Raw genomic sequence first — 12,508 nt, 5'->3', positions numbered from 1 at the left:
TTTCCCTTTTTTCTAGTCCAGGGTCTGTAGATTATAGCCCATGAACCAAATCTCACAGGCCTGTTTTTATAAATAAAGTTTTATTAAAACACAGACACACTCATCATTTAAGTATTGTCCATGGCTACTTTTGCACTACAGTGGTAAAGTTGAGTAGTTGCTACAGGAACTGAATGGCCTGAAAAGCCTAAAATATTTACCCTCTGGTCCTTTATAGAAAATATTTGCCCACCCGAGATATAGTCTACGACATGTTGTGTTGTTCAGTTGCCAAGTCGTGTCCTACTCTTCATGACCCTATGGACAGCAGCACACCAGTCTTCCCTGTCCCTCAGCATCTCGTGGAGTTTGCTCAAGTTCATGTCCATTGCATCGGTGATGCCATCCAACCATCTCATCCTCTGTCGCCTTCTTTTCCTTCTGGCCTCAATCTTTCCCAACATCAGGGTGTTTCCAATGAGTCAGCTCTTTAAGAGTATCAGGTGGCCAAAGTATTGGAGCTTCAGCTTCAGCATCTGTCCATCCAGTGAGTATTCAGTGTTGCTTTCCTTTAAGATTGACTGGTTTGATCTCCTTGCTGTCCAAGAGACTCTCAAGAGTCTTCTCCAACACCACAGTTCAAAAGCATCAGTTCTTTGGTGCTCTGCCTTCTTTACGGTCCAGCTCTCACAACCATACACGACCACTGGAAAGACCATAGCATTGACTATACAGACTTCTGTTGGCAAAGTGATGTTTTTGTTTTTTAACACACTGTCTAGGTTTGTCATAGTTTTCCTGCCAAGAAGCATTTGTCTTCTAATTTCTTGGCTGCAGTCACCATCGGCAGTGATTTTAGAGTCCATGAAGGGGAAATCTGTCAGTGCTTCCACCTTTTCCCCTTCTATTTGCCATGGGACCAGATGTCATGATCAGCTCCCTCTGTTTCATTACTATGCTAAAGCCTTTGACTGTGTGGATCATAACAAACTGTAGAAAACTTTTAAGAGACAGGAATAACAGACCACCTTACCTGTCTCCTGAGAAACCTGTATGCCAGTCAAGAAGCAACAGTTAGAACCCTGTATGGAGCAACTGACTGGTTCAGAATTGAGAAAGGAGTTCAACAAGGCTGTTTATTGTCACCATATTTATTTAACTTATACATAGAGCACATCATGAGAAATGCCGGGCTGGATGAGTTAAAAGCTGTAATCAAGATTGCTGGGGGAATATCATCAACCTCAGATATATGGATGATACCACTCTAAAGGCAGAAAGTGAAGAGGAACTAAAGGACCTCTTGATGAGGGTGACGGAGGAGAGTGGAAAAGCCAGCTTAAAACTAAATATTAAAAAAAGAACTAAGATAGTCTATGAGAGGAATGTAGATTCCTGTAACATGATTTTAACTCTGCTTCTTGCAAAGAAACAGTCCTGGTCTCATGCTAAACCATTCTCCTCTGCTCAGCTAGGTCCCTTCATTATGGAGGGTCCCACATAAACTGACAAGGTCTCTGGTTGAACTATCTGGTTAAATGGCATTGTAGGAAACCTAGTTTTTCTCTAATCCCCAAGATTCTCCCTGAAGAGGATAAGTGGGAGCTGAACTTCAGCCTGCCACACCTGCAGTCGTCAGTTAATTTTTGGTGTGTGATTCATGACTGTTAACAGAAATGTATGTGGTCAAAACAATGTGGAAGATTTATCTAAACTATCAGAGAGAAAAGTGTTAACATATGTTCATACACAGATGAGTATTTTTAGAAAAGCTCAAAGAGAAATGAAACATGATTACCATCAGAGATTACACTTGGGTGTGTTAATATGTTTTATACATAAATCCATATTTTAAAAGTATTTTATTATTAACGATAATGGATTTGACACACATTTGACATGTGTGTTAGGGAGAAATCTTAGAGTTGACTGCAACTTGGAGAGAACATACTTTCCCATTCTTGACATGTCAAGTTTAAAATTTCCCTTGTGATGACCATTGGGTACTATTTATGACATCTATAGTAGGCATATTTTGTTTTCCCATTGCTTCTCCCTTTGGTAAGTTGCTCCTGTCTCATTTCATGTGGTTTTATTTGGCATGTGACTGGGATTGATCCATAAATTTACCCAATTCCCTGCTTTTGAAATGTGCTGGAGAAGACTCTTGAAAGTACCGTGGACTGCAAGGAGATCAAACTAGTCAATCCTAAAGGAAATCAACCCTAAACATTCTTTGGAAGGACTGATGCTGAAGCTAAAACTCCAATATTTGGCCACCTAATGCAAAGAGCTGCCTCAATGGAAAAGACCCTGATGCTGGGAAAGATTCAGGGCAGGAGAAGAAGGAGGCGACAGAGGATGAGATGGTTGGATGGCATCACAGACTCAATGGACATGAGTTTGAGTAGTGAAGGACACTGCAGGAGATAGTGAAGGATAGGGAAGCCTGGTGTGCTGCAGTCCATGGGGTTGCAAAAAGTCAGACACAGCTTAGTGACTGAAAAACCTCTGGTTACAGTTAATGGTTCAAGGAAGGCATGTGACCCAAACTGGAGGATCCTTCCTTGTCTTGTGCACTTTGGTTGCTGGTATTCTTATTTTCTTCTTTACCTTCCTAAGGTCTCTGTTTTATCCCAGAATGATACTGGGTTCTAATTTACAGTGGATAACTGGAGTAAGTTGTAAAGCATATTTTAAATATTATTTAAATTTTAAAATGCTGTTGCATTTTATAATGGGAATGGATACAACAATTTCACTCATTCCACAGACTCTTCTGCACTGTGAGTTTGCCATTCTCCATCACCAAGTGGAGTATAATACTCTTCTTTTTACGTATGGGCTGGCCTTGGGGATCAGTTTGACTAGTAGAATGTACCAAAGTGATAAATGATAAGCTTGATAAAATTGCGACTTTGTGTATCCAGCACCCAAATCAGCAAACAGAATATTACCAGCCCCCAGAAGTCTCCTTTGTGTCCCTGTCCACTAACCACTTTGAAGGTCACCTCTGGTTTGACTTCTTAGACTATTCCTTAATTTTTCTTCCTTGCAAATTACATACAAATGGCATCTTTTGTGTCTGGCTTCTGTTGCTTAACTTTGTGTTTGTGAGATTTACTCATGTTGTGGTATGGGATTGTAGTTGTTCATCCTCATTAAAAGATGCTTGCTCCTTGGAAGAAAAGCTATGACAACCCTAGACAGCATATTAAAAAGCAGAGACATCACTTTGCCAACAAAGGTCCATATAAAGTCAAAGCTATGGTTTTTCCAGTAGTCATGTACAGATGTGAGAGTTGGACCGTAAAGAAGGCTGAGCGCCGAAGAATTGACGCTTTTGAACTGTGGTGGTGGAGAAGACTCTTGAGAGTCCTTTGGACTGCGAGGAGCTGAAATCAGTCAATCCTAAAGGAAATCAACCCTGAATATTTATTGGAAGGACTGATGCTGAAGCTGAAGCTCCAATACTTTGGCCACTTGATGTGAAGAGCTGACTCACTGGAAAAGACCCTGATGCTGGAAAGACTGAGGGCAGGAGGAGAAGGGGATGACAGAGGACGGGATGGTTGGATGACATCATCCACTCAGTGGACATGAGATTGAGCAAATTCTGGGATATGGTGAAGGACAGGGAAGCCAGGCGTACTGCAGTCCATGATGTCACAGGGAGTTGAACATGACTGAGCAACTGAACGACAACTGTTGATAGACACTGGGTAGTTTCCAGGGCTGCAGTATTATAAATAGTGCTGCTATAAACATCCTTGTCCACGTCTTTTGGTAAACATATGTACATGTTGCTGTTGGGTGTGTAATAGGAGTGGAAGCGCATATGTTCATCCTTATTCAGTATGGCTAAATAGTTTTGTAGAGAGGTTGTATCACTTCACACTTCCACAAGCTGTGTTAGAATTTTAGGTCAACATTTTGGCCAACATTTAGTATTGCCTCTCTTTTTCATTTTAGCTGTTCAGTGGGTACTAATTTCAAATTTTCGAAAGACTAACACTAATTGGTTAGATATCAGAGAGTATCAGTAGATGCCATTCTTTAAGAGGTAGAAAAATTTCCATAAATTTCAGAAAATGTTGGAAAATGTTTCTGTATTATGTGTTCGTTACCATGTGTAAATATTTTGTGCATTATTTTATAAACATCCATATCATTTCAATGTATATATTTTGGGGGTACATGGCTACTTTAGACCATAAAACTATGATGTGAACTGAGTGGCCCCAAATTAGGGAGGTTCCCAAATTTAGGCACCATCAGTGAGCACCTCATCCACCAGCTTGGGGCTAAAATTAAAATTACAGTAATCACCCTTTATGAAATAATATTTCTCTGATTCCTGGTCTATCTCCTCTATGAAACTGCAGCCCCTCTCTGTTTCCCATACTAGTTCAGTGTGTGCTGGCGGATGATGTCCCATATGCTTAGAGAGGCAAGAGCAAGGCACCCGTTGTCTTTGGCTCTTCTGCTCACCCTAGCTTGTCACTTTGGGTCACAGCTCAAACCTGGAGCAGCTGCCGTGCTGACACCCACCGAAGGTTCTGGGACTACCGCTAACACTGATGTCCCACCCATCTGCGGTGCCATCCGCTGGAGACACCCATCTCTTGCTGAAATTGCTGGCGCAGGACTTTGCTAACACTTCAACTTCCCGTGGAGATTTTAATGAAACAGCTCCTTTTAGTTTCACTGGCTGTATAGGATGTTGCAGGTGGCCAAGACTGGGCAGTCCTCAGAATCGTCCCTCCCCTTTGGCTCTGTCTTGATGTCATTACCCAAGTTGTGTACTTTGACTTTCTCTTCCCTTAGTCCTCTGGAACCCTCTGGCCTCTCTGGGAAACAGTCCTGGCAAGATTATCTACCCTCCACCAGCTGTGCCTGGGCATGTCTGAGTCCCGATGCTTTGTCTCAAGCTGGGGTGACTGCATGACTGGGTGGCCTGGCTTTGTCCGGGTTTATGACTGTGGGTTGCCCTGGAGTAATTATTAATAGCTGTCTCTTTGACTTTCAAAAGTGTCCAGGGTGGGGTAGTAAATTATATGGACACCCTCTCTCCAGCCCATCTTTAGGAAAGTTTTTCAGAGGCAAAACCGCATCAAGATCACATTTCAGAACAGTCAAGAAATAGAATATGTAGAAAAGGGTTTTGAGTCTGAAGGCTGGTGTGGCATTGTAACGCCAGCCTAGCTCACTGCCCCTGCTTTTCCTCTCAGCCCCAAGGCTGGCAGCCACTTGGCTCCACCTACAGGCCGGTTTCTGCTCTGGTCTTAGATGGTTTCTTCTTTTCAGAAGAAGCAGGAATAAAGGCTCTGAAACTCAGTTGGAAGTTAATACTTGTGGTTGAGGGTCCACCCAGCATGGCTTGGGCCCAATTTTCCCAATCTGGCTTTTGCTGTGTTCCTGAGACCGTTTCTATTTCGATCTTATCTTAGTTTTGAATGGAGCCCTAATTATCTCTTGCGCTTTCCCCTGTCCCTGGCCTGCCCTGGACCTGGACTCTGGCTCTTGACCCTCAGTCACTTGGATTCTGCTGTCCATGGCAGCTTTATCAACACAGTCCGTCCTACCCTTTGCCTGCCTGTACTCCCTCAGTGTACCTGCTCGTTGGAAGCCATTTTGTAACCTCTGGTTGTCCTTGCATGCTGGGTCCCCACCAGGAAGCTGGGGTGCTCTAGCAGGAAGGGCGAGGGCCTTGAAGTCAAAAGACCTGGATTCAAGTCCTAGTTCTGCAATGAGCTGAATGCACTTGGACAAATCACTTCACCACCTGACTCATCTGCAGCATGTGGAATGAAATCGCTACTTGAAAATGACTGAATTGACTTCTGAGATCAGAGAGTTTCCTAGTGAGTTTATTTGGTTATGAATCAGTTATCTGAGGCTGGAATAATCTTTGGGAAATCAGATTTCTGAACTTGAAAAATTAAGGATCAACATAAAAGAAGCCGGGAAGAGAGCCTAGAACAGTTGGCCAAATCTTCCATCGTCATGTTAGGAGAGAGTTTGGCCAACTCCTGTCCCAGTTGCTTTTAGCCCAGAGAGGCCTTGGATCAGACAGCTTCTCACAGTGGAGTGTAACTAGCACCTTTCTCCCTTCTCATCTCATTGGTTTTGGGGAAATCAGATTGATAAGTTTGCCAGGAATGGAGAGGAGTCTGATATTCTTAAATTTCTGCTTTTCAGTAACAGTTCATTTTCAGTAGAATCTAAAATAAGGAGAAAGAGCATTATTTTCATCACATCAAAGTGAATTCAAAATGGGTTGGAAACATGTATGTTATAAGCATCCATATAAATGACCTAAAATATGAAACAGAAATTGGCAGGGACAACCCTGTAACAGTTCTGTTCTTCCTGGAATGGGAGATGGCAGCTGAGAAAAGAAGGATTTCAGTACACATCTCCCTCCCATGCAGAAATCCCCAGTGTGGGCCTCAGACCTGATTAAATGAGTCAGGCTTACGTTCATTACGGTATATTACAAACACTTTTCAGCATTCAGAAGTGACTGGTGTCTCTGTGGATTTGGCCAGTTCCTGGCAGTTATGCAGTTGGCTGCTGGTATCAACCAGTGTGCCAAGCGCCTGGAATGATGATCCAGGTCTGAGCTGCTTTCAGTCTGGGAATGATGTTGTTCAAACACCATGTTCCTTCCCAAGGTGGCTAAATCCTGGTTACAGTTCTGTCCTTTGAATTTATTTATTCTGAAACCTGACCAGAAAGGCTATGGCCACATCCCTCGCCCCTTTCAGCTTCTACAGCAAACGCCTGGGGGACCTTGCATGGCTTTTACAGCGTCTGTCTGTCGATTTGTCCTGAAGTAGTTTCCTGCTTAGTGCCTTAATCAGAAAATCACATTCCGAACATAATGTGTCAGATGGGTTATTAGAAAACACTAATTCATTCAGAGACTATTAAATCTGGAGGCCTGACCAAATCCTGAACAGAATCGTGGCATTCTTTCTCCAAGATGTCCTTCCACTTTTATTTGAATGAGTATTAACCAACCTGTCCTCCATTGTAGCTGATTCACATTTGCTTTTGTGCTCCTGCCCTTTGTTAGGAAGAGAGGCTGTCACATGGCACGTTCTGTAAAGGAATGGAAGCTCATGAAAGACACTAACGCTTTTTAGGAACTTGAGCAAGGACTACCTTGGCATATATGGAGAGGACAAGAATATGTGCTCTCTGAGGCAGGGATTTTTGTCTCTCCAAGGACTGTTAACAGTATCTAGACCAACATCTGGCTCAAGATAGCCACTCAGTAATTATTTGTTGAATGGATAAATAAGTGAATAAATAATTATAAGCCCCCCACTTCTTAATTGCACAGCAAATATCATCTTGTCTATGCCTTACTCTCTTTTGTTTTCTCACTTTGTTTCTATTCAGTTTAGACAGAAGGCATTTATAAGCATTTCTCTACCGAATGGGGCATATTGAACGTAAATATGGCTGCCTTGCAGGGGCCCCATTACCACTTGTAAGCCTTTTCCCTTATCCTCCCTGCCGCTCTTCCTCCCACCTCCTGCACCACTTTCCTCAAGAAGCAGCCTGTGGCCTAGCCTTCCTTTGTACCTGTGACTTTATGTGACCACGATAGTGCTCACCTCCTTTCCTCTAGTTTGAATGAGGCATCCTTTATATGGAAGACAGACCCCTTCCCTTCTGTGGAATCTTGTAACATCAGTTATTTCCTCTCTTCTGCCTTCTCCTTGAGATTGAATTCTTCAGAGCTCAAAGAAGGGCTTGTCTTTCCAGTGTTAACACACACACATCCCAAAACAAATACCCCTCTCGGTCCCTCCATATCACATTTATCCGTACAGCCTAGTTTTTCAGTAGAAAGATCCATATTCAAAGATTCTAGTTTCTCACTTCTTTTTCACTGATTATTCTTTGCAAAATTAAATAAGAAAAAACATGTCCTTTCAGAAGGAAAATACAAAATCAGAAAGTACGTCTCTCCTTTAAGAAGAGAAACAGATTTTTTTTCTCTCTTGCTATCTAGATTTCTCAGGATAAGAGCCTAAGTCCCAAAGCACCTTGCATTTTGTCATCTCAGTTCTTTTTGTTGGCAAAATCTCTCGGCATCAAAAGAAAAAAATACAAAAACAATCTCTTATTGTAAAATTTGTTTATAATCCAAGAGGCAATATATCTTTGAACCGCTTGTACTGGAGTTTGTTTTCAGGTTGATGGACTGACCAGGTGAAAAGAAATAATGGTTCTTCAATTGAAACATTTGATATAGAATAGAATGAACCAGGAGGATGTTTGCTAATCTTTTTTTCTTAAGGTGCATTATTGAAAAAGGTATAAAAAGGCCATGTAAATTCTTTCTGGTTAAAGGGAGCAATTCTAAATGCTTTCTTCCTCCCATGGTAGAGTCCTTGATAAAGTAATTTCTGACTTTTCCCTCTGGATCCTAAACACAACACAGTGCCTCGTTTGAAAATTACCTTCCATGTCAGCCACGCTCAGAATTCCAGCTTATGCCTCTGGGTTCCCATGTGCTTTGTGCAGGTCCCCTCCTGATGACATCCTCCTGTCAACAGGCAGTGGACATCGCAGATGACTTCTCTGTGGTTTTTTATTTCGATGACCCATCCCCTACTGAAAGTCCCTCTTCCCTCAGTTCTGTAGGAGTGGGCTCTCCTAGCTTTTCCAATTCCCTCTCTGTTCTGAGTCCTTTCCCCAGGGTCCTTTCCTTGGCTCTCTTCTAACTCCCCTAATCACCCTTGATTGTCTTGGTCCTGTGGCTTCCCCTGCCAATAATCCTGTGAATTCCTAATCTACAGCCTGGCCCTTATCTCTCTGCTGAACTCCAAACCCATGTGCACAGTTGTCTTCTACCTTGATGGCCCCCAGGCAGTAAAGCTGAATAGGCTGGAACTGTGATCTCTTCCTCAGACTTGTTTTTCCTCCCTCACAGTGTAGCCCCACACCCGGGGGTCACTCTAGCTCTCTGACATATTCAGTTGGTGGCCCAGTGTTGCCTTTTCAACTCCTTACTACCTTTCGTCTTGGCCCCCTTCTCTCTATCCCCACTGCCACTGCCCCAGATCCGATCTTATCAGTCCTTACCTGCAGCGTGGACAGTTTCCCACCTACTTATCTCCTCCTGCTCATATACCTCACCAGTGCATTCTACACCTGGATCTTTTTTTTTTTTTTAATTTGGCTGTGCTGGGTCTTAACTGCAGCACATGAGATCTTCAGTCTTTGTTATAACATGAGGGATCTTTAATTGTGGTTTGTGGGATGGGATCTGGTTCGCTGACCAGGGGTTGAACCCAGACCCTCTGCACTGGGAGCGTAGATTCTTAGCCACTGGACCCCAAGGGAAGTCCCTCCACTTGGGTCTTTTAATGATACCAGAGAGATCATTTTAAGATACACATCTGATCATGCCACTTCTTTATTGAATACCCCTGCTAATCCCCACTCTTGAGAGTGTCAATTAAAAAATGTTACTTGATGTCCAGCTCTACAAGAATCAGGACATTAGCCACTATAGCTGCTGACTTCCAACATACCCTGAATGGAATTCAGGGTGGGGATTAGGAGAGAAGCACTCTGGGAAAAACTGGCAGAACAGGCCTTCAGATAGATATTTTCAGGAGAAAATTTTATGAACCAATTTCTTGCATCTTCTCATATCTAGAAAAGCACTAAAATCATTAACAGAGACATCTGCTCCCTTGTGACTAGCAATAGCCCTCTGCCAAAATGTGTGTTTGATCGTATGTATCCCCCGGTTTAGCAGAATCATATCTAAACCGACCTTCCCCCAACCTGTTCAGAGCAATTCCTCAGACCTGTCTGAGAGGCAGTCTCCCAGGCTATAGTCCTCAGTAAGCCCCAGATAAAATTGGGTTCATAGCTCACACATTTTGTGTTTTAACACCCTTGAGCACAGCATGAAAGATTGTTAATTGGCCCACTTGCCTAAGTTATTCATTGTAACTTTCCTGGAGGAGTCTCAGACTCAGAGGCCTACAATGGAAGGAGCAGTTGGGATCAGGCTGCGGTGTTGTAAACTGGAGAGTTCACAACCCCATTTTGAGGACATATTCTTTGGCCCCAGCCAGTTGTTGCCAGGTGGAAATTTGGGCTCACCACAGCCAAATCAATCTTTTTTTTTATGTTACACTTTCTGTTTATTAAGTATTGTTGTCATTGTTTAGTTGCTAAGTCCTGTCTGACTCTTTGTGACCCCATGAACTATAGCCTGCCAGGCTCCTCTGTCTATGGAATTGTCCAGGCAAAAATACAAGAGTGAGTTGCCATTTCCTTCTCTAGGGGATCTTCCTGACCCAGGGTTCAAACCTGCATCTCCTGCATTGGCAGGCAGATTCTTTATCACTAAGCCCCTATTAAATATTAGAAACTAATTTAAAAAATTAAAAAACATTGTGTGGTAGTTTATTGTGAGAGTGAAAAAGGAAAACACACAATCTGTGGGCCTCAGGAAACACATCTGTATAAGATGGTGCAGGACTGGTGCCTGTGTCTGTGAGTACCCCCTGTATTCTGTATCTTAAATGCACCAACTTCTTCCAGCGTCCTAAATGTGTCTTATGCCTCCTCACCTTTGTTTCTGCTGGGCTTGTTCTGTTTGAAATGCCCTCTTTTCTCCCCACACTCCTACTCACCCCTATCTTCTTCCAAAGAAATACTAAGGAGTTGGGGATTTTTCCTTGTTAAGACTCCCCTCATAGGTCCTTTCTCTCTGAAGCATTTCTTGACATTCCGTCACCCTGTTTTAGGGAGAACCAACTCTCTTTCCTTTGCACTCCAATAGGTCTTATGAAATTTTGTTTTTGTTTTTAATGACACAGTCTCAAGGCTGTAAGCTCCAAAAAGGACAGATTTCATGTCTAATTGTTTTCCCCCTATGAGCCGAAGTGCAAAAAACTAAGGTCTAGAAAGATGGGATGGTTAGGGGCAGAAGTGAGAGGATCAAGGCCTGCCTGCTGGTTCAGTGGTTAAGACTCTCCATTGCCACTGCAGGAGGTACAGGTTCAAGATCCTGCATACCACGTGGAACAGCCAAAAAAGAAAAAAAAAAAAAGAAGTGAGAGGATCAGACACTGCTGTGTTCCCAGAGAAAGCAACAGCTGCTGCCTTCCACCCCCTTTTTGGAGAGCATGTGCTGGGAGTAGGGCGGCAGTACCAGGACATTCAGTTGTGTAAGGGGATATGAGGAAGGAGGTAACTTGCAGCTATGTCCTTGTGACCCCACGTCTGAGAAAGCACAGCAGACTCTGGAGCTCCCTTCTGAACTGGTGAGATGTCCCAGAGGATATGTAGATAAGGCAACAGAATGTGTCAACACAGAGAGGGCCTCCATAGGCTGCCTGCCCGGCTTCCTGGCCGAGCCTGCCTTAGGAGAGCAGACACGGTTTCACATCATTTGAGAAGGGTTTGGAAGTTCGCCAGGAGGTAGAGAGAGCAGGTGGGCCGGAAGAGGTCTCTTGGTCAGAAGACCAGCCGTGGTGAGAGTCTGTGCCATGTGGCTGGGGACCAGATGGGATTTCAGCCCCCTCAACAAATGCTGGCCTGGAGGGTCATCCATCAGAGTTGAGGACCAGATGGGGCTGAATATCTCAGCTGAAGCCAGTGTAGGGCAGATGGTGGTGACAAGGGATGGATGCCTTCTCCAGGTGTCATGATGCTGCACTAGCCCCATGAGCTTGGAAATCACCCAGGGAAAAGGAGGGGGAGGATAAAGTCCAGACTGAATTTAAACTTGAAATAACTAAATGTCTTTGGGAGCCAAGAGTATGATTTCTGCCAGCAGGTGGAATTGAAGCTTGAGATAGAGAATATGCGGAGAAGACTTACTAGTCTCTCTGGACCTCAGTCTTTTCATCTGGCGAAGAGAAGGGCCATTCAGAGTCCCTCCTTCAAAGGGTTATTGTGAGGGTTAAATGAATTGATAGGTGCCCAGCACTTAGAATGGTGCCTGCCACACAGCCAACCACAAATGTTAGCTCTCATTATCTGCAGAATGCACACACATGCACATACATACCTCAAGCAAACAAGCTGAAAAACAGAAAGTGATGGGAATATAAAGACAATGCTTGCCATCTTTTTCTATTGCAGGGCTGTGCTTCTGTGCAAGTGAACCAGGAAATTGGAGTTCCTGCCCTTTGGAGCTTTCCGTTTAAGAAGCAATCAAACGTCTGACAATTCCTACTACTGTTGCTCAAGCTGAATTATCAGTAAATATTGACTGCATGCTAAATGAATTCAGACGGTGGCACTGACAAGGCTCTCTGGCATTTCAGGCATGGTTTTTAGGGTCTTTGCATGTGGAGGGTTGCTGGGATCTCCCCCTCAACTTTGTGCCTTTATGGGCTTGACTTTATCAATATACCCACATTGGGTAGTCTTCCTGTGACCCCTTCTCTTACTTTTTCTCTATTATGTATTACACATAAAAATATTTCCTGTTCAGTCAACCTTTTTAGTAGTTTAAAAGATTTATTGGTCAATTTCA

The 12,508-nt window shown here is 43.4% G+C and overlaps 2 long non-coding RNA genes across 7 annotated transcripts in view; one reads left to right on the top strand and one right to left on the bottom strand.

Annotated features, from left to right (window-relative positions):
* LOC129621541 (uncharacterized) overlaps positions 1-12,508 on the top strand; it is a 15,224-nt gene extending 2,716 nt beyond the window's left edge. For 3 of the 4 annotated variants that reach the window (XR_008699429.1, XR_008699430.1, XR_008699428.1), the window contains one exon: positions 12,112-12,508. This is a non-coding gene — a long non-coding RNA (uncharacterized LOC129621541). Of the gene's footprint in view, positions 1-10,521; positions 11,289-12,111 lie in introns of those variants that run through there. The other variant, XR_008699427.1, reaches the window with a different exon arrangement.
* Positions 5,842-9,080, bottom strand: LOC129621543 (uncharacterized). Of its 3 annotated transcripts, XR_008699434.1 has the most exons (4): positions 8,854-9,080; positions 8,460-8,545; positions 7,006-7,086; positions 5,842-6,203 (listed from the first exon to the last, which is right to left on the bottom strand). It is a non-coding gene; the product is annotated as an uncharacterized LOC129621543 (long non-coding RNA). The 3 variants fall into 3 exon arrangements; XR_008699432.1 differs by lacking the exon at positions 8,854-9,080 and having other exon boundaries at positions 7,608-8,830; XR_008699433.1 differs by lacking the exon at positions 8,854-9,080 and having other exon boundaries at positions 8,460-8,830.

This window comes from Bubalus kerabau, chromosome 10, assembly GCF_029407905.1.
Source record: "Bubalus kerabau isolate K-KA32 ecotype Philippines breed swamp buffalo chromosome 10, PCC_UOA_SB_1v2, whole genome shotgun sequence".
Classification (NCBI taxonomy): domain Eukaryota; kingdom Metazoa; phylum Chordata; class Mammalia; order Artiodactyla; family Bovidae; genus Bubalus; species Bubalus kerabau.
This window is presented reverse-complemented; position numbering and strand designations above follow the sequence as displayed.